Source organism: Haliotis rufescens, unplaced genomic scaffold (assembly GCF_023055435.1).
Source record: "Haliotis rufescens isolate VD_foot unplaced genomic scaffold, xgHalRufe1.0.p SCAF_2, whole genome shotgun sequence".
Classification (NCBI taxonomy): Eukaryota; Metazoa; Mollusca; class Gastropoda; order Lepetellida; family Haliotidae; genus Haliotis; species Haliotis rufescens.
In genome coordinates this window covers 77271441-77294247 of record NW_025963890.1, presented here as the reverse complement: position 1 = coordinate 77294247, position 22807 = coordinate 77271441, and the positions used below count along the sequence as shown (strand labels likewise).

Sequence of the window (22807 nt, the reverse complement as noted above, 5' to 3'; positions counted from 1 at the left end):
CTGAACATGGCTGATGTTAAACGTAAGTTAGGGACATAAACTAGAATATTTAAGACATTAAAAATGATAATTTAGTTGATTTATTTTGAAAATAATTTATATTAATATAAATACAATTGACAAGTGAACCTCCTGACTAGTGAATGTATTATCGACCCAGTATAAAGACGATGATCCACATACGATACTAGATTATACAACATACTCCAGAATCCTCTTTGCGGCACTGAATTATAAAAACAATATTTCCCCTTCCCATAGATTATTTTAATCATTTGGTAATATATTTAATCAACATAAGACGGGCTGTAGCGATTTAAACGAACACAGGTATTACAGATTTATTCATGATGATCCGGTGGCAACCATAACGAAGACAGTTTTCAAAGTTAAAGTTTGAGTTATTGTGATATTAGATAAACATACCAGGGGCCATTTTCATGTCAGGGTGAGTGAGTGAGTATGGTTTTACGCCGCTTTTAGCAATATTCCAGCAATATCACGGCGGGGGACACCAGAAATGGGCTTCACACATTGTACCCATGTCGGGAATCGAACCCGGGTCTTCGGCGTGACGAGCGAACGCTTTAACCACTAGGCTACACGACCGCCCCTCGTGTCAGGGGCTTTAATATCAAGACCGTGTTGTTTGTATATACTAATCTACAAGGTGATATCAACGTTATTTAATCGGTACATAATTATATTTCCCTCACAAAGAAATTTGTGTTAGATGTTACATTTCTTATTGTTATTTTGTACGGGAGAGGACTTTTGCAAGTGTATGTCTGTTGAGCAATCCCATTTCATTTTCAAATAAATTTTGTTTAAATCATACAAATATGATTTCATTTTGTAAATATTGCAAATCCTATGAGTCTGCCAGCATATTGCGGGTATTTCGGATGGGTATGTACAATGCCCGACCAATATGACGTTTGATACACTAAAGCATAAAACATCATTATTAAAATTAACATCAATACAAGCACGTCCAATCACGCAACCCTTAGTCCGACGGTCCTCTTATGTTTCCATAATACTTACATACTTACACAACCATCTCACGATATCTACGCCAACCCTCGTTTCCCCAGGCACGCGCGCATCATCATTTCCAACCATACCCCTACATTCATCACACGATATCTACGTCAGCCCCCATGTGCCAGTGTTAACATACATACACACTTCTCCCACCCCTCCCGTAGTTCCACTGCATTCATCACACTATATCTACATCAGCCTTCATGTATTCATGCGTTTGCTTTCATACATACACACCCCTCTCATCATACCCTTACACCCTTCACACTTTAACTATATCCGCCCTCATGTATCCCTCGAACTCATGCTTACATACATACACACCCCTCTCACCATACATCCCAGTATAACTATATCCGCCCTCATGTATCCCTCGTACACATGCTTACATACATACACATCCCTCTCACCATACATCACACTATAACTATATCCGCCCTCATGTATCCCTCGTACTCATGCTTACATACATACATACCCCTCTAACCATACATCCCACTATAACTATATCCGCCCTCATGTATCCCTCGTACTCATGCTTACATACATACACATCCCTTTCACCATACATCCCAGTATAACTATATCCGCCCTCATGTATCCCTCGTACTCATGCTTACATACATACACACCCCTCTCACCATACATCACACTATAACTATATCCGCCCTCATGTATCCCTCGTACTCATGCTTACATACATACACATCCCTCTCACCATACATCCCACTATAACTATATCCGCCTTCATGTATCCCTCGAACTCATGCTTACATACATACACACCCCTTTCACCATACATCCCACTATAACTATATCCGCCCTCATGTATCCCTCGTACTCATGCTTACATACATACATACCCCTCTAACCATACATCCCACTATAACTATATCCGCCCTCATGTATCCCTCGTACTCATGCTTACATACATACACATCCCTCTCACCATACATCCCAGTATAACTATATCCGCCCTCATGTATCCCTCGTACTCATGCTTACATACATACACACCCCTCTCACCATACATCCCACTATAACTATATCCGCCCTCATGTATCCCTCGTACTCATGCTTACATACATACACACCCCTCTCACCATACATCCCACTATAACTATATCCGCCTTCATGTATCCCTCGAACTCATGCTTACATACATACACACCCCTTTCACCATACATCCCACTATAACTATATCCGCCCTCATGTATCCCTCGTACTCATGCTTACATACATACACACCCCTCTCACCATACATCCCACTATAACTATATCCGCCCTCATGTATCCCTCGTACTCATGCTTACATACATACACATCCCTCTCACCATACATCCCACTATAACTATATCCGCCCTCATGTATCCCTCGTACTCATGCTTACATACATACACACCCTTCTCACCATACATCCAACTATAACTATATCCGCCCTCATGTATCCCTCGTACTCATGCTTACAAACATACACATCCCTCTCACCATACATCACACTTTAACTATATCCGCCCTCATGTATCCTTCGTACTCATGCTTACATTCATACACACCCCTCTCACCATACATCCCACTATAACTATATCCGCCCTCATGTATCCCTCGTACTCATGCTTACATACATACACATCCCTCTCACCATACATCACACTTTAACTATATCCGCCCTCATGTATCCCTCGTACTCATGCGTACATTCATACACACCCCTCTCACCATACATCCCAGTATAAATATATCCGCCCTCATGTATCCCTCGTACTCATGCTTACATTCATACACACCCTTCTCACCATACATCCCAGTATAACTATATCCGCCCTCATGTATCCCTCGTACTCATGCTTACATTCATACACACCCCTCTCACCATACATCCCAGTATAACTATATCCGCCCTCATGTATCCCTCGTACTCATGCTTACATGCATACATACACATCCCTCTCACCATACATCCCAGTATAACTATATCCGCCCTCATGTATCCCTCGTACTCATGCTTACATACATACACACCCCTCTCACCATACACCCCACTATAACTATATCCGCCTTCATGTATCCCACGAACTCATGCTTACATACATACACACCCCTCTCACCATACATCCCAGTATAACTATATCCGCCCTCATGTATCCCTCGTACTCATGCTTACATTCATACACACCCCTCTCACCATACATCCCATTATAACTATATCCGCCCTCATGTATCCCTCGTACTCATGCTTACATGCATACATACACATCCCTCTCACCATACATCACACTTTAACTATATCCGCCCTCATGTATCCCTCGTACTCATGCTTACATACATACACACCCCTCTCACCATACACCCCACTATAACTATATCCGCCCTCATGTATCCCTCGAACTCATGCTTACATACATACACACCCCTCTCACCATACATCCCAGTATAACTATATCCGCCCTCATGTATCCCTCGTACTCATGCTTACATACATACACACCCCTCTCACCATACATCCCACTATAACTATATCCGCCCTCATGTATCCCTCGTACTCATGCTTACATACATACACACCCCTCTCACCATACACCCCACTATAACTATATCCGCCTTCATGTATCCCTCGTACTCATGCTTACATACATACATACCCCTCTCACCATACACCCCACTATAATTATATCCGCCTTCATGTATCCTGTGGTCACAATTATGAAGACCCGCTACCTTACTTCTTTGTTTGTTGCAATTATAATCAAATTAGAAGCAATTTATTATATTACATAAAAGGATATAATATTAATACAGTACTTTACGGATGTGAGGCCTATCATCTAAAGCAAATGAAGAAATTTTCCTGTCTGTCCATACTTTCATCATAAATTCTGGAAGATTTAAACGTAAATAATACACCAAACCCTAGCATATAATATGTATGTATCTTGTGTACATTATGTAGTAGGTAATATCACGTTTAACCCTATCATTCTGACGATAAAAACTGGACACAACTGGTCACTCTTGATAACTGAAGACCAAGGTATTTTTTCTGTAAATATTATGTATACACCATAACTAGATCAGATTTCTATGTTGGAAGAGATATTCAAATAAGCGTTGTCTTGTTTACCGATCCCAAATTTCAGTTGAAATACAAATATGTTTAAACCATGTATTCATTGCGTGCATCCAATAACATATGTAAAATATGGTAAATATATCATAGTATGTACATTTCTATCAGTAAACAGAGATTGTTCTAAAACAATAGATTTTCTCCGTCTAAACATCAAAGAAAGACAGGCAGCCAGGGATTTTACAATGGCATCAGAACGCATTAAGACTGGTCAGTAGGTGAGAGTACAATAAACTTCATGATCGGTTACATACTTACTTACTTACTTTGGAGATTTAACGTGCGCTTTCCGACTGATGCGTATTTCGCACACGGGCCCGGCCAGGCCATTTAATGTGTTTCCGAAAGGGGCGAAAGTGGTCTGTGCAACCCAAGAGGGGGGTTTTAGGGGTTGCTTATATAGAATTTGGGAATTTTGAGATTTGGAATAGATGTCGATGGGATTGGGGAGGGGAACTAAGGGAGCTTGGTATGGTGGATGTTTGTTTGTTTATGTGATTTTGATTTGGTAGGTTATTGTGTTTTTAGATGCGTTTTATTAGTTCCGTTTTTATTAAGAATACGCCTAAGGCCTTGAAGTTTTCTAGTTTATTTTGTGGGTTTAGTATTGCTTCTAGAGTTAGAGCCTTGTTTAGATTGAGGGTGGTTTGTAATGCGGTTCGATGTGTTAGGTATTGTGTGCAGTGGATGAGTGCGTGTTCTGGGGTTTCTGGTTGTTTGCAGTGTGGGCAGTTACCTGTAGTGTGTTTTTAAAAAAAATTTAGGTGGTTATTTAGGTTGGTGTGTCCTGTTTGGAGTTTAGTGATTACTCTGTCGATTTTTTTGGATGGATGGAGAATTTTTGGTTTGGTTAGTGGTTTGCTGAGCACTTTTTTGATTTGGCTATTTGAGTTTAGATATAGGTTATGCCATTTTTTTGTGCTTTTTTGCTTGTTTACACTTTTAATTTCTGATTTTGAGATGGGTAAGTTTAAGCTTATTTCTGGGATTTTGAGGGATAGTTTAGCTGCTTTATCGGCATTTTCATTACCGTATATTCCTACGTGGGCGGGTATCCACAAGAAGGTTATTTGTTTGCCTGCCTTAGTTAGGTGTTAGAGCTTTTAAGTATTTGATTTATTAATTTAGGTCGGTTTTTGGTATTTTTGTTTTGGAGGGCTTGCAGTCCACTTAGGGAGTCGGTAAGTATTAGGATTTTTTTGTGTTTTTTGGATTCTTGATTATGGAGGGCTGAAGCCATGCCCATTAGTTCTGCCGTGAATATTGATTGGTTGTTTGGGAGTCGGAAGGATTGTGTGGTTTTAGTTGGTTGTGTGGTATGGACTCCGAAACCTGTGTGTTTGGAGGTCGGATCTGAGGATCCGTCTGTGTAAATGTGACACCAATTTGGCCAATTTTCGTGTATGTATGCTTGTGTGTTAGTTTTAGCTATGTTTGGGTAGGTTTGTTTATTTATTTGGCTAGCTAGTGTTGTGTCTATTTTGGGTATTTTAAGTTTAGGGGTGAAGATATTTGATTGTTTGCAGTTTTGTTTAAGATTTTTAATTTGGTGTCCATTTAGGTAGTTAGTTATTCTTTGGGATATTGGGGTAAGTAAGGGGTGTTTACGAGCTAGAGCTTGGTTTTTGGGGCTGATGTTTTGGTTTATTAAGTTTTGGAAGAGAGGGTTTGATTGGGACGCGGCCCAGAAGTTTAAGCTTAGCAGTTCCCTGCGTAGACTTAGTGGCATTTCTCCTGTTAAGGCCTGAAGTGAGGTGTAGGAGGTGCCATGTTGGGTGCGTGTAATTAGTTTGAGAGCCTGATATTGTATTGAGTCAAGGATTTTTAGATAGAGAGTTGTTTAGGGTGTTGTATATGGCGCAGCCGTAGTCTAGTTTTGATCTAATTAGTGATATGTAGAGAGAGAGGAGGGTATCTTTGGATGCTCCCCAGTTAGAGCCAGTTAGGCATCTTAGGGTGTTTAGGTCTTTACTGCATTTAGTTGTTAGGTTTTGGATGTGAGCATCCCAGGTGAGATGTTCATCAGGAATGATCATCACGTCAAACAAGCGTACGAGGACATTGTCTTAACAGTAAGTGCAAACAATGTCCAAGTGTACCAAATCGTTATTAAAACAAGAGTAGCCTTCTACATATATAGATGCAGGATGGTTCTCGTTAATCTTGTGCAATTCTGTCTGGTTGGTCTTAATTTCAAGATTATCATTGTATTCCTAGTACAACGCCAGTTCCTGTAATACCATCATAATATATAAAATACCTGTCCAAAAAGTAGGATAACCTGTACTAAGAGAGTTGTTTCCCAAATATAACATTTGTTACATGTGACCACTTTCTAAATTTGTAGGTAGTCGAGAAGCACGAATGTAACTTTTTGTAAAAAAATATTTATATCAAATTCTATACTGAAATATCAATTTGTTTGCAAATAGTATTGTGTAAACTACAATACACACATTTGTAGCCTTGGCTTCGTATATGCTTATGTACAGTTGACATTGTTTTCCAGGGTTACCAGCAATCCAGACACACAGCTTCGTGTACACCAGAAGAGACAGGTTCAGAGGTAACTATACACGCCGTGGCGTACACCCTACAGTTCTATATTAGTTTTTAATACCTTTCGATGACAAGAACTTCACCTAATATAATACTGTTCTATCTCCATTGACTAATGATTAATCTTTCATTCAGGTTGAAAGCTTTCAACTGTACCTCAGTGAGAGCGGGAATGAAAGTGATACAGGCCGTGATCCAACATGGACACTTCCCCCCAAGTCTCCGCCAGAGGTTGTTGTCCCTTCTACAATGGTAAATATTACATAGTAATGACAGTAATGACTGAATAACTGAAAATGTACACGTTAGACGTACATTTGTTTAATTTAGAGATACAAAGGGAGGATGTCAATTAAAATAAGAAAATATGTCACTCACGGAAAACTGTTATAAATGAAATAATCTGGAGGTACAATGAAGCTCTGATGATAGAATACTAGTAGATGTGTTTACACCTGAACAGGCATGACCCATGAAACACATGATAACTTACACAGTGAATTATATACAGCTGTGAAAAAATGGCAATAACTTATTGATTGACGAACTTAACATACGATGTGTTTTCACAATTGATAAGCTTTGCATTTTATTCCGATTCATTTTAATTTCAGGGTACTCGCACGACCAGTATAAGAAAGAGGAAACGAGAGGTTTGTAGCGTTTACATTACTGCATGGTTGTGTGGATTATATTTAGTAACTGTTATATATAAATTTTCACTTTCTCTTTTCGTTTCTCTGCAAATGATGTCCTAAAACATTTCGTAATATATATTAATTTTGTATCTCATAGGATATGCAGCAAGAGCAAGAGCGAACCAAGAAATGGACAAATCCTGCGAAGAAGGTGAATTTAGGTTTCCTTCTCATTACTGTCATGACTAATCATTTTAGTAAAGAATTTATCTCGTCTTATTAACCAGACTTCTGAGACAGTATGAGCAAGTTGGTAGCTAAGTTATAACCTGAGTTGCCCGTGCATGTATGTTTTATGACCTAACAAAATCTTCTTCACATCGTTATAGTTCCTGATTCTTGGAAGAGGACCGGCATCAGGCCAGTCAACGAATGCATCGTCTCCTCCAACTTCCCCACTTGCATCGCCTGAAACGACCCTGTGCACATCACGATCACCACGCCATGCATCTACCTCAACAACAGGACTGTCTGACCCTTCCAGTGACGCAGATATCGTCACACTGAAACTTGAAGTCGCCAGCTTCAAAAAAGGAAATCCAGGAATTGCGACTGTTGGTAGAGTCGATGGTTTCTGACACCACACCGCCTCAACCAATATCAGTCCTTTCATTACCTGCCCTGTCTCCGTTTAACAATGCATTGTCGTCACCACCACTGTCATCATCTCCCCTCTCAACGACATTCACTCTATTGCCGTCCGCCACGTCCATAACATCAACGCACTCTAACATCATCACAGAAAGCAGATGTTGGTATCTGCGGGTAGCAGATTTGCCATGCAAAATATGCGATATCAACATTAAAACCTCCCTGGACTCACGGAATACTCAACAGGGCGTAGTAGAAGAAGCAAGGCAGCGAGGTGGACGGAGCCGTAAGCAGCTGGCAAAAGAACTTTATAAAACTGTTTTCACCCTGCGAGAAACGTATAAAAGAAATGTGTACGGGATGATAAAGTCAGGCCAGATCGTCACTGTCCAGCCATTTGACATCGCAAAGATGGCCATGATATTTGATGTCGTATTCAATACCTTCCCACCCAAGGACAAAGCAAAGGAAAAACAAGAATGTGTAGACGCCATCAATCAAGTAAACAGATACGTGTGGGGTCGGCGAATGAAAGGAATTGAAATTCCAACAATGATATAAATGAAATGTAATGTTACTTATCCTATGTATCTGCTGTTAATAATTCACAACTTTAACTTTATCTTTAACCCTGTCTAGTCGAAAACAACTTTCAATATTGTTCAATTAGTAGCGTCACGTTGGTTTTCAATGTCCATTTCCACCTCTGTAGAGATATATGCAATTGCCTTTGAATATACCGGGCGGCCACTGTAAAGGATGGCGGGATTTTGACTGTGCTATTTTCCATGCTAAATATATTTAGTTACTCTCAAATGCAAACCCATCAATGCTTTCAAGTAACATGTCAATACAAGTGTATTTAGGTAAGTCAGTTATTCCCAGTATTCCCGTGTACATAGAATTCTTGTTAAAATTAATCCCTTGAAATCAGTTTTATTCGTCACTTCATGTAATAGTGTCCTTTGGCGGAATCGTGTGCAAACATCAACCATGATCGTCTCAAAACAACGCCCGGTAGTGAGCACAGTCCATAAGAAAATGAACTTTCATTAACAGCCGAAAACGTCATTATCGCTTATTGGTCGACCCCTAGTGGCTAATGTGCACATAAAAACTGACCTTTTTGTATATTAAAGTATTTTGTATCCTTAAGTTTTGTATCGGCACATGCGTGTCGCTATACTATTTTTTATGTATAGCTCTTATTTTGAGCATGATACACGAAAATATAATGCTTGTCCGTCTGTTAAACTTGTTATTTTTATTTCCATATCCTAATAACAGAAACTACATTAATATATTTGACCCCTGATAACTGGAATTCTTTTCCATGGAATAAAAAAACCCGTTTAATTGCTACACTGCGCCTCATATACATGAACTAGCGTCCATTGTAATGTGTTATTATACGGTCCAAAGTATTTTGTGTAAAAAGAATAGACTTTAGTCTTGGCACAATAAAGACAGAAGATATTCATTATTGTGATCAACATTTAATAGCAACCAATACTTCTATTGGTTATTTGGTATCATATTTGTTTAGACGTATTCGTAATTGCATTCATTTTTAATTCCTAACGCATTTTTACAGCTGGCACTTTGAAAAATAAGAAATACAAAAGTGCGTTCAAAACCCAGACGCAGCGCCATCTACTTCTAACACCCTTGGTAGAACTGTGTCGAGACTACGGATAAGTCTGCAGCATGCTCCTGGATCCATCGTTGCCCAGAATACTTAATGCCATTTATAAGTTCATCCTTTGTTCGCGGTTTCACCCGACGTCTAATATGCCATTTCAACGAAGCCCAAGCTTTCTCGATTTGGTTGAGATCTGGAGATTGTGGAGGCGTTGGCCAGTGGTGGATCCCGTTTGAAGATAGCCACTGTGTTGTACTCCTACTGGTATGCTTGGGATCGTTGTCCTGCATTAGTCTATGACCATCTGGGTATTTGTCCTGAATGAAAGGCACTAAGAACTCCTTTAGAATGTCTTGATAAGCCTCGCTGTCCATAGTCACCGTGAAGAGACAAATATCTGTTGCGCCACGTCTTGAAATCCCTGCCCAAACATGTACTTGATATGGATGTTTTGGGCGGCTTTTAAATTTTGGTGGACTCCCTTTCTTCCGAAAACATTTCTTTAGCGTTGACTCTAGCTTCACTGTGCACTCATCCGTGAATATGAAATCATCAAATGTATCATTTGACATCATGACCTGCTCACAAAAGTGTTTTCGTTTCACGCGGTTCGGTTGGCGAATGAGTCTGTTTCTGAACCCAGCCGAGTCTGTTCCGTTCACGACAAATTGTAACCGTTGAAACAGATTTACTCTTTTTTACCTTCAAGCAGACGTTGTAACTCAGGAGAGGACGTTTCGTCATCTGAGTGCATAACGCCGTCTATGTAGCTGATGTCAGAATCCGTCAAGATGCGTGGTCTGCCGCTCCTTGCCCTGTCACTAACACGACCGGTTTCCTTGTATCTTCTGGAGGTCATCTGAAGTGATTTTATTGAGACTTTCCACATATCTTCTTGTAGCAATCTCGCTTGTATCACAGGATATGTGAGATGTTGCTGACGAAGAAGTATTATCTTGTGTCGCAAATAGCTGGGAATCCTTGATCCTCGCACAAACCTGTCGATATCGTTCATATCTGTTGTGCTTCTCTCCTAATGAGCATTACATGTGTTCTTAAGTGTAAGGACGTCTTAAATGCCATTGGTTAACGCTGTGATTCAATTCTGTGCACAGCTGAATCTACCCTACTCCAATATACAAGCGTCTCTTTGATAGGCATTATGAATACAATTTGCTGGAAGATGGGTTTCATCATCCTCGTTTGTGATGTTATATAAGTGTTCCTGTTATTTCGTGCACCTGCTTAGCATTGTGAGTAGACAATGTAATTAATTATCCGAGTTGTCTCGCTATAAGTTACACAATAAACCGTGGGTTGCTTTTTTATTGGAGTAGATATTCTGAGTATATTGTTCATTGTGATTAATGCTTCGGTCCGATCTACTCTCGAATGTCTAGAGAATAAAGAATTCATCAAATCACAACTACAGTTACCTAGCTCTGATTGCAAACACTCGACATTTGTATACATGTACATGCATCATCCTTTGCACAAACCAAGTGATTAACGAACAGAAACTCATTTACAACTTACCACTATGTGGAACAGATAAACAACGCAGTATTTGACCCATCATTTTAAAACCATGTATGTATGATGTCTTTGAAAAGCATTTAGAAGTGAAACACATAAGGAAAACATCTATATTATCGGGAACACAGCGTTTTGGGGTGTATACTTATTCCTTCACTCGAGGAAGCAGTAAATATTACTCCGAAACAATGTGTTCCTAATATTAAAGAAGTTGTCATCCATAAATTCTCTTCCTTGCATATGTATGTATCATCCGTGTATCATCTGATTTTTACTTCGTTTTAAGGAAACTTAAAGACCCCAATATCAGAAGTATAAGCTTCATAGGCACGTCAAACCGAAATGTGGTTTATCCTGAATCTTGAATGCTAAATGAAACAGAGACTGTGATGGCCGATGTTAACATTCAGCATTTCAGAACGTAAATCCTTAGTTGTATGAATCAGATGAACCGAGAACCAAAATCTGGGTGAATTTAGAAAAAAACAGTGTATTCAGGCACCATTGGGAATTACGTTCTCATACACGAAAAATACACTTTTTAAGAACATCCATGTAAAGCAGTGTACTGTTAGTGGACGTAACCACCTACACCTCTCTAAATATAACAAGAGGAACACGCTTAATACAGCTCCAGGTCTGATCGAACATACATGTACATGTATCTACGCATCCGATATGCATGGGGAAGTAACACGCGACAGCATTTCTGAAGTGTACATGTAGTGTACCAATATGGCGCCACTTTTGCGGCACTATTACCCCCTTTTGCGGCACTATCGCGGTACTATCGCGCCACTTTCACGGCACTATCGCGCCACTTTCACGGCACCATCGCGCCACTTTCACGGCACTATCGCGGCACTTTTGCGCCACTAACGCGAAACTTCACGCCATTTACGCGCCATTTTCTAGCCACTTTCGCGGTATTATCGCGCCATTTTCGAGTCACTTTCGCGATACTTTCACGGCACTTTCACGAACGTATCGCGAAATAGTTTTAAATTTATTTAAAAGACATGTTCATGTTTGATTTTTATTGTTTTGTTCACCATCAGCGTTGGGATAGTTCACTAAATTTGTTCGGCCGGTCGTAATTAATTACGTGTGCTACTACTTTGTCGGAAATTGGGTGCACTATCCACTTACCCTGCGTACAGTCTGTTCCAGCCCATCCAGCCTTACAACCCCCAAGACACTTCCCAGTCACGTGGTTACAACTAGAGTTGCCGCTCTTGCAGTTTCTGTTTGAGCAAGTCTGAGTGCAGTTTGTGCCATAACTGCCACCATCACAAGCTAGAATCATGAAATTGATAAGTTCCTCTGTAGTTAACAAAAACTTTAAACTAAACACAATCGTGAGCAAGTGAGGGAGTATGTTTTTTACGCCGCTTCTTGCAATATTTCAGCAATATCACGAAATCCAAAAATGAGATTCACACATTGTACCCATGTCGAGAATCGAACTCGGGTCTTCGGCGTAACGAGCGAACGCTTTAACCACTACGCTACCCGACCGCCCCTCTAAAAACAATAGTACAATGACCTTTTATCAGATGAAATTTTATAACTATTTTTTCATAATAGATATACCGTTTGAAAGGAATGACAAAAGAAGCCATAGTTATTTGACATCCGTTTTTAGCAACAAACCTGTGTCACACTTGTCCATTTTCCAGCCAGGACGACAGACTCCACTCGGACAGACGCCGTTCAAGGAGTTGCACGGCTTCCCTTCACAGTGGCAGTAGTTGCTACAGTTAGTACCGAAAGTACCAGGACCACACACTTAAACCATAGACATAAATACTATCAAACATGTACTCGCTCACGCACATACCATCATGTTGGTGCATAAAAGAAGCTAAATGCTTACGAACATATTCATATTTCTGTTTTAAGAGACTCAATTCTTTAATCGCATAAACACATCTAAAGTAGCATTCTGACAGTGATAAATACAGACATGGGAATTGAATAAAAGCAGTATGCATTCCAACCTATTTGAGAAAAGTTTCCATCTATTGTTACTACAATGTATTATTCAAAAGCGAGACACATTCATCTTCTCAGTTCCTATAAGAGAATCTTGTGATAGTATGTTTCAAATATAAGTGCATGTGTTTCAGATCGTGTTTAGAATACCGATTAAGGTCAGTACTATCATATTCATTTTCATCATGTTCTCAGTTGTTCAGCCACATACGGCAAGAACACGTTTTCTGATGTATCTGTCCGAATTGAGAAAAATGCATTCCTTTTTTAATCATGTCAACTATGATACTATGCATCTTATTTTGTCAGGTTAATAATGTGTGGACATATACATTTTCAATATCAGGCCATTTGAAAAGAGCCACGTGCGAACTGCTTATTTATTTAAAAGACATGTTCATGTTTGGTAGTTGATGTTTTGTTCACCATCAGCTTTTTGATGTTCATCTATAGTTACTATAATGTATTATTTATGAGAGAGACACATTCATCTTCTAAATTCCTATAAAATAATCATGTGATAGTGTGTTTCAGATATAAGTGCATGTGTTTTAGATCGTGATAAAGGTCAGTACTATTATATTCATTTTTATCATGGTCTTATTTTTTTGTCAGCTGTAAAAGGTAAGAGAAGATCTGGCGGATATCTGTTTGTCGTTTGTATCATGCATACCAGAGAATAATGTAAAACTCCCCACCGTTAACCTCCACTTCACAGAAATCCATGATGGGAATTTTAAAATCACCATCCTTGTTGACAGTGGTGGTGGTGTACAGGACCAGATAGCGCCCTTCACCAGAACATGTGATCATCAAAACATCAGGTATGCCTGTCCCGTCTCTGTTCCCTGTCACGTTGTAGCAGTTGGCTCCATCAGTTGGGGAGGCGGCAGTATCAGCGATGTAGATCTGGATACCATTCCGACGAACTTTATCTGTTACACAACAAACAACAGGATTATGATTATTGTATTGTAACAGATTCGAATCTTAGAAAAGTTGTCTTCTTTTGAAAACATTACCTTTAGCCTTAGGAACGTGTTAGTTTATATCTGAGAAGTAACATTAATATGTATTCTTTATCATGGCTCGAGGTGAAAATAGCGACAAACCACTACCAAAGATATCAGAACATAACAGCAGTATGTGCAATATCCTCGTTTATCAGCAAGACCAGTTGAATTCGCAGGTTGTTATTTGTATTAAATCATTAATCATTTATGTTAGATCTAATTGAAAGAAAATCTAATTTTCAAAGAATAACACTGTGAGCGAGTTAAAACAGTATGTATGTGATAAGTATTATAAGTTTCTTATACTTACCATCATCTGAACAGGAATGGGTTACATTGGCGTTGTTGCAAAAATATGATTCGAAATTGTTTGTTTGTTATCATAACGCATTCGAATGCGAGGTCATACCTCTCTCTCGCATCACATAGGCTTAATTACAATTGCAACCGCATGTTCTTACTTGATGGATTAAAACAAGTTTTCCTTACAGTTATGATTTAATTCACAAACATTTTTTTGTTTATGGTGTCCTTGCACACGCGTGCACGTCCGTTCAAGTTAAACATTGTCGTCAACGGCGTATCCAAGGTCACGACAGCTTGTCAACAATTATTTGGTCCGGAAAATGCTCTGCTACCAATGTAACGATCCAATTTGAGGCTTATTGCAAAATATCATGTGTCCTTAGTGGTACTAAAACGGAATTTGAATGCGAATGTCAACATTAAACATAATCACTGTAGAACAAACATTTAGGCACTCAGGAGTGACCATGGAGACAGGTACAAGATGTAAACACCGTTTGATCTGACACATGTTTGCTGCGACGAGGTATCAAATAAATGCTGAATGCGAACTTTTGGTATGGTTGTAATATTAAACATCAATGGTAGATAATAACCAGTCTCGATTATTCGATTAAGACAAAGTAGCTGTGAAATTTATATGAATGGATCACTGAAAATCGAAGATTAAACCAGGTGTTTGCGAAAACAGCTATGTCCTGCCTTACTTGTGGCACCCGTCATTCACACAATTCACATACAAACGTGAGTGTCTGTTGCCTGACACCGCATGACAAGGTTTGGGTTATTTCAGCATCATCACGCAGCGTGTATGTTTGAAGTCGAACACGTCGTCCACTTTCCTCCAACAGATCAATGAGTTTCGTTTCCGGGGATTTGGAAGCTAATGAAACACTTGCTAAGTATTGTTCTGCAGAAAAAAAAAACTGGCATAAAATCGTCGGATGGACATTAAAATGACGATGAACATGATGTTCCATATAGGAACATTCAATCTTAAAAATGGCACCCAAAGGATTAGTTCATGTTACTCACAGTTAGTTCTGAAGTAGATGATGACGTCATGTATCAGTGTTTTCTGTCCCAGATCCACCCTCCACCAGGCAGATCTTATACTGGCATCATCATAAGCTGACAGAATGCATCTGGTTTCATTGTCCCCTCTCGTGTCCCCGTTGACGGCATTTGATGACGGCAAAGTGTATCCATCGGATGAAGTTGTTGTTTTGTTGAGGGCAATATTTTCTGTGATATTAAGAAAAAGATTTAAAATCGCAACACAGCACACGGCATTCAATGTTATTTACGAAATTCACTTCTAGATATAGTTTATTATCAGACATAAGGATATCGTTGATTGAACGTTTTATCACACATATGTCTTAAAACATATCAGTCTCAGAACCATTAATCTCTCAATTTTACAGCAGATCGTTCTTGTGATGTCAACTGCCCAGTAAATTGAATTTATTACGTTGAATGAACAAGCCACTACTGCAACAGACTACGCTTACTGACACATTGGCGCTGACCATCCCTGCTAACTATATAGAGGCTGACAACCCGACGTGGGCTTATAATTGTAACATGTATTATGCTAGCACATTTTGAACTGTCATAAATTCAAGAAAGGAATCAAATTATCATGCGTACCTATCTGACAAGTTGGACCAGACCATCCGTGGAAACAATGTGGAGATTGACAACCGGAAGAAGTGTTACAACTGACCAGGGGACAGTGACACTGGTAGCTGCACATGTTGCCGTATTGACCTGCTGGGCAGGTGCCTGTAACAGAAATTTCATATAAATGATCTACATGAAGTATGGACAGTGACACTCCACGGGTGACTATACCTACCATACACTAGATTATAAAATCATACGGTTATGAAATCAATATGTGATTGAAATGCATGAGGTGATCTAAATATTTGAAACAGAAGTTGAACTTCAAAGCAAAGTAGTAAAAGAACCTGACTTGTATGCTGAGAGAAATAGATCAGTTGGGCGAGGGGCACAATGAGTATCCGCGGGGAAATGTACCACTAATGTTGTGATGTCTAAACCCACATGAACATACCAGGTGCCCAACGTGTATTCTTACAATAGGGATGCTGCCAATACCAAACAGGTACCCTCACGTTACAATAGGGGTGCTGCCAAATACCAAACAGGTACCCTCACGTTACAATAGGGGTGCTGCCAAATACCAAACATGTACCCTCTCGTTAAGATTGTGAGGATGCCAAGTATCAAACACGTACCCTCAAGTAACCGACTTACATGTATCCTCACGTTAGTGACGTGCCCCTATAGTTGTGTACTTATTTAACAATAATGCACAACGCCTTGGCTGGACGATGGGATGGGCTGCTGGTTCTGACATTCCCTTGAGACGCTGAAGATCCCTGATACAGTGCAATTTATTCCTAACAAATAGTCGCGTTATAGCTGGAATATTACTGACAGCGGCGCTAAACAACATTCGCCCACTCATCGGCATTCACTCCACCATGATCGTGCTGATGTCTCATACTTCAAACTTTCATATCATCTCACCTCAAATAGGCATCAGTGTCACTCACTGAAACATAGTAGTAAAATATCTGAAAACGTTCCCAATAAATGAAAATTATCATATGTATTACTTTGTTCAAACAGCCTTGCCTTTAATCCAACATTTTGACCTAGTCACAAACATTGTGTTTACAGAGGTGTAGATTTAGAGTCGGGTCATGCCGCTCGCATTCAGACAGAGTAGAATCTAATCAGACTGGGGAAGTTAAATGCTGAATGGACAAAGCATACCGAATATGATTTCTACCATTCATACATTGTGGCAGTTCAACTCAGGAAAAAAGATATTATAATCGGTGGATTGAAGGAGCACCCCGTGACATTGATCAACAAAGAAAACATAGTCATATTTCTTTTGAACCAGCCAAAGCTCATGAACAGTATGCCTGACGGTAAGTATACACATAATAACAACTCATCTTCAAGTGAAACACATGCCAGAAGTGTAATGTTGTCATGGAACTTTCCAGGCATTGCTTTATCACGTCGTTGATGTTAGTAATGTAAGCAGAACAAGCTATGACTGCTACACATCTGTATACATATGTTGACTAAATTGTGGTTCTCTGTGTATCTCTATCTCATCAACTTTAACATGGAAACCTATTACACATGGTACTTAAAGAGCTAATAATCACTTGGACATGTGACTTCGCATCATGGTATATAATGAATACACAATATCTTCTCAAAATGTATTGTCAAGTATAAATATTAGAACATCAATTTTTCTAGAAATAAACATTATGTTTAGAATCATGCAATGTGAAATGCAAGATATATAAAGTAACCCTGTACTAATTGTATATAATAATACATTTTCCATCTAAGATTTGGAAAAGAAAACATCCCTGAAGATACAGTAAGCATGCAAAAGCAACACCAGAGAATAATCTGTTTCGATTACCTGGCAACACAGATTCCATCAGGCATTAAGGGGAATAATCGAATGAAAATTATAGGAATGGGGCAATGAAAATCAGTTATGACACTTGGTGCTCGATAGAATAGTGGGCAGATCATGCTCTGCCTGTAGCACCAATCACTCACACAATTTAAATAAAAGTAAGTGTTTGTCGCCTAACGCCTAAGAAATACCACGCCAGTGATAGAATTTGTTGCGTTATCAAGGTCGCACTTTGCATGTTCAAGAACCATTCCATGTACATTGTTGAGCACTTACCTACTACACCGTCAAGAACACAGACCCAGACCCACAGCAGGACACCGAGCCTGTGTCCCTCCATGTTGACGCGTGGACATGTACACCAGGAAGTCTTACAATTTACATTCAAGTTATGACGTAGAACGCTGTTATCTGAATGCACAGGTTACCCGCAACGACTATGTGCTAGTCCTTATGCAAGGCATGGACAACATACACAATGCATAACTCTTTCAGCTATCGCTTTATTTTGTCGTGACGACAGCGTAGCTCAGTGTCTCTTTATTCAGCAGACCCGGGTTTGAATCCCCACATGGGTACAGAATGGAGGCTATTTCTGGTGTTTCCTGCAATGATATTGCTACCATTCTGTTATCACTCTGTCAAAGGCAAAACATAGACATTTCGTGCACTTGCATATTTGCACATAGTGTTGGGATCATTTCAAGGACAGCACATAGTCCGACAATGATGCTGGACATACGATAATGTTGTGTTAATGACAAATGATACCGCATCCTTTTCTTGTTCAATGTGATGAAAGTACTATTTGCATGTATTAGTATGTCTGGGAAAATAGTTTTATTTGTTTGCATTTCATTGTGAAAGCTTTATGAGTATGGACATGGTACGAGATTTACACGTAGAAATGAACCACCTGCATACGTTTCAACCAATTTCACCTCACCCCACAAATGTACACATTTGAACCAACGAGGAACCAAAGATGCGCCCATACAAGGCAAGCACGTGACTGTTTGGCCAGGCTCCAGATAACCATGATATATAACGAAGCACTAGCCTGAGCGATGGTATAGTGTATTGGTACAAGCTTTCTCGTGTGAGATCGAAGACCCACGTTTGACCTCTGATATAGCGCTACATAGGTAAAGAGCGCAGACCCCAAACAGAATATTCAAAATCTCAAATATTTACATCCAGTCGTGGTATAGCAGGAATATTACTGACAGCGCAAAACAACATTCACTCACTGATCAGTGATCACTCACTCCATCATGATGTTGGCGTTGATTTAATTTGTTTGAGAATGATCCTACTGAAATGAAAACAATCGTCTGTATTACTCATATCTACCTATGCTAAATGTAATCAAACAGTTCGACCCAGTCATTCTATAGTCGAGGTGTTTAAGACGCAATCATGTTACATTCGTACCGCATTTAATCAATGCTGCCAATACACTTAACATTCTCGTCATGTCGCCCTCATTTAAGTATGAATAGATTCTTTCAACAAAGTCCAATGCTGAAAGGAAGAAGTACACAGAAGCTTCAATTGGCCTACTGCACACGTATACCAACAAATACATTCTTCCATTCATGTTCTGCAGGGTTTGAAGAATGATAGTGCTGTAAAGCAAATAGCAGGCGGACTGAAAGAACTCAGCATACAATGAATACAAAGTCATGCTTATCCTGTGTAAATGCAGATGCATTCGAGCATGGCTTGAAGTTCATGATTTTTGACTACCTACGCCAGGGACTTGTTAAAGGGACACAATCCTACAGTCGTGGTCAGTGTGTTCTACTTTTTACAGTTTTACAACACTGTCTGTTCGCGTCGCACATTTAGATATAATAAACTATGACTAGTATACAGTTGACCATATGTTCACGACATTGTAAATCTCTATGCCTACCACATCGGCTGTTCTGCATGTAGGATTCACATCTTTAGGAAAACTGCCATTTTATCACAGATGTTCCACTCCTTATAAATCCTGGCAGTCCTTTGGTCATCAACACATTTGACAGAATGCTTGATACACAAATTTGTTTGTGATTTGGATATATCTATCAACAACGACCGCTTACTCCGAAGGCACAGTAGAAAGTACACTTTACCCGTTTATCGAACAGTTACTGGTATTGATAGCTTGTGTAATTATATATTACCATACTCGGAATACAATAAACAATACACACAATGCACAGTACAGTAGGATTTACCCTGAAAAATAATTAACCCTCTTTCCATATTTAATTCATTTTCAATTGCACATCTCCCTGCTTTATGTGACACTGATTTACACATTGAGCAAGCTGACAGAAACGTGTATAAAATGCATTTTAAAACTATATATATTTTATGTTAGAAATCAATCACATGCCGCATGCAATCAGTCAAAATCACTTTATAAGTTACATATACATAAGCAATTACTCTGATGTATAATCATCGCAAATGATCCTTTTGTCTTACTATGTAAGTATAATCCTGAGGTAATTGTTTGTATCATGTGTCAAGCACGGATACTTAATTCACGAGAGACAGGTAGCCTGACACTGAGTCTCTCTCGCCTGTGTAACAGTCAATTGATATTGCATGAAACAAACACTATTTTTCTTCTTTATAATACGGATTCTCCTCTCGTTCATACATATTATATTGAGCAATATTCTCTTATATAACAGTTTATCAGTGTGTATATGTGTTATCTGTATCGAATATAGATCAAACATAGATTTTGAAACAAGTGAACTGTTGTAACATAAGCATTAGAGACTCCTACGAGATACGAGGAAAAATGGACTATACAGAGTGAAATTAAAATCCTGATTTGGCTGTTTGAACTGTTTTTATTTTTACCCAAAAGTATAAATAGAAAGCAACATTGTCGCATTGGCGAAGTACCGAAAAGCTAATTCCACCCCATCTGTCTCCGATTTGAGTACTTGTCATATGTAGTATGTAAAGCTAGCACAACCATCTTCATTCGCATTCCTTTCTTTTCTCCAAATATGAACATGATCACAATGAATACAGTGATAGCTAATACCACCACTGTGGTAGCTTATTACACCACTGTAAACTATGTATAACTATAGTGCCTGCTCTGCCATCCCAAACAAACTTTGTTAGTCTGTGTGGCTTCTTCACTTGTTGTTGAACCCTACACTCATCAGTATTCCAACTATATGATTGTGGTCTTGACCAGGAATCTCATATAATATTTATAAAAAGCGTGTGAAGGAAAGGATCTTGAATACTTTGATACATTAGCTCACGCTAATGGTTTGTTACTCGAAATGAGTGCGAAATTAAAATTCACCTCTCCTGTCATACAGTTTCGCTAACAATAGTGAGTGGGTGAATGAGTATGGTCTTACGCCGCTTTTAGCAACATTCTAGCAATATCACGGCGGGGGACACCATAAATGGGCTTCACACATTGTACCCATGTCGGTAATCGATCCCGGGTCTTCGGTGTGACGAGCGAACGCTTTAACAGCTAGGCTACCCGACCGCCGCTAGCAATAGTGACGGCGCGATGTACCAACACGCTCCATCGTGGAACAATAGTGATGCTACCAGGTATCCAACACGTACTGACAGTTAACACAAGTGGTGATACCAGGCTCTGTGTTTTAGAGACACACAGAGTTTATGATAGATCTGAAAACAATATCAACATGACACATTGTTTACTTCAATTGTTAACAGAATGTCTATGTACAATCAGGTCAGTTATAAATATCAGCAATATAGTTCAACGACACTTTTATGAAAGATGGTGAATAATCATAAATGTAAAGTTTCAATAGTTCCTCTACAAATTTGTTAAAGGTATGAACGTGCACATTTATATCTTTTCAAAATCAATTGTCGCCCATTCTTGCGTGTAGACCTAGAGCACTTTGAGTTGGCCTACACGTTTTACAGACGTGCAGACCCTTAAGGGCCTTACATTTAATTTCCTAAATTGCAGCACTGCATGGAGGAAAGCATATTTCCATACGATGGAAATAAATAGAATAGTACATACATATTTTGTCAGACTATTAGTGAGGAATCCTGAAATAATGTATCACGTAAGTGTCAAACAGGTGCATGTGTGTGATGTCTGACAAGGAACAAGTGTTCAACAGGAAGGTTAGTTTGACCTATCAAGAGTTTACTGTTAACTGGGAAACTACTATATATGGTACTAAGGAGCTAGAGCTTAAATGTATTGTCAAATATAAGTCAAGAATACCAAAGTATAGCATATAAATATAACCTCAGAAATATATTATGTAGCTCTTATGCTACCTGTGTATAATAACACATTGTCCAACTTTTTTAATAAACTTTAAGGAAAATAAGCCCTATAAATAAACCATTGAATGGACTCTTAACATAAAAGAACGTCAACGCCAGACAATAATCAATCTCGATTATCTGCCCATACAGTTTCCATTTGGCGTTAAGAGCAAAGTAGTGTTGAGAATTAAATCAATGGATCACTGAAAATCAGTGATTTCACCAGGTATTCGGGGAAACGGTCGGCATGTTATTCTCTTACGATAGCATCCACCACTTACATATTTAGTCAATAAAATTCAGACTGTAGTGTTTGTTGCCTAACGCCTCAGACATACCACGCCAATAATACAGTTCTCTTGACGATATTTATGTCACAATTTTAGATAAACATTTCGAGAACCATTGTACGTTTTTGAGCACCTACCTGCTACAACGTCAAGCACACAGACACAGATCCACAGCAGGACACCGAGCCTGTGTCCCTCCATGTTGACGAGTGGA

At 39.2% G+C, this 22807-nt stretch overlaps 1 protein-coding gene and 1 long non-coding RNA gene across 2 annotated transcripts in view; one reads left to right on the top strand and one right to left on the bottom strand.

Moving 5' to 3' along the window:
• The window catches only part of LOC124124961 (receptor-type tyrosine-protein phosphatase epsilon-like), a 61858-nt gene that overhangs the window by 19645 nt on the left and 19406 nt on the right, over positions 1-22807 (bottom strand). The window lies entirely within an intron of this gene.
• On the top strand, positions 6549-7387 carry LOC125382149. The gene is made up of 3 exons (XR_007222371.1): positions 6549-6740; positions 6869-6985; positions 7348-7387. It is a non-coding gene; the product is annotated as an uncharacterized LOC125382149 (long non-coding RNA).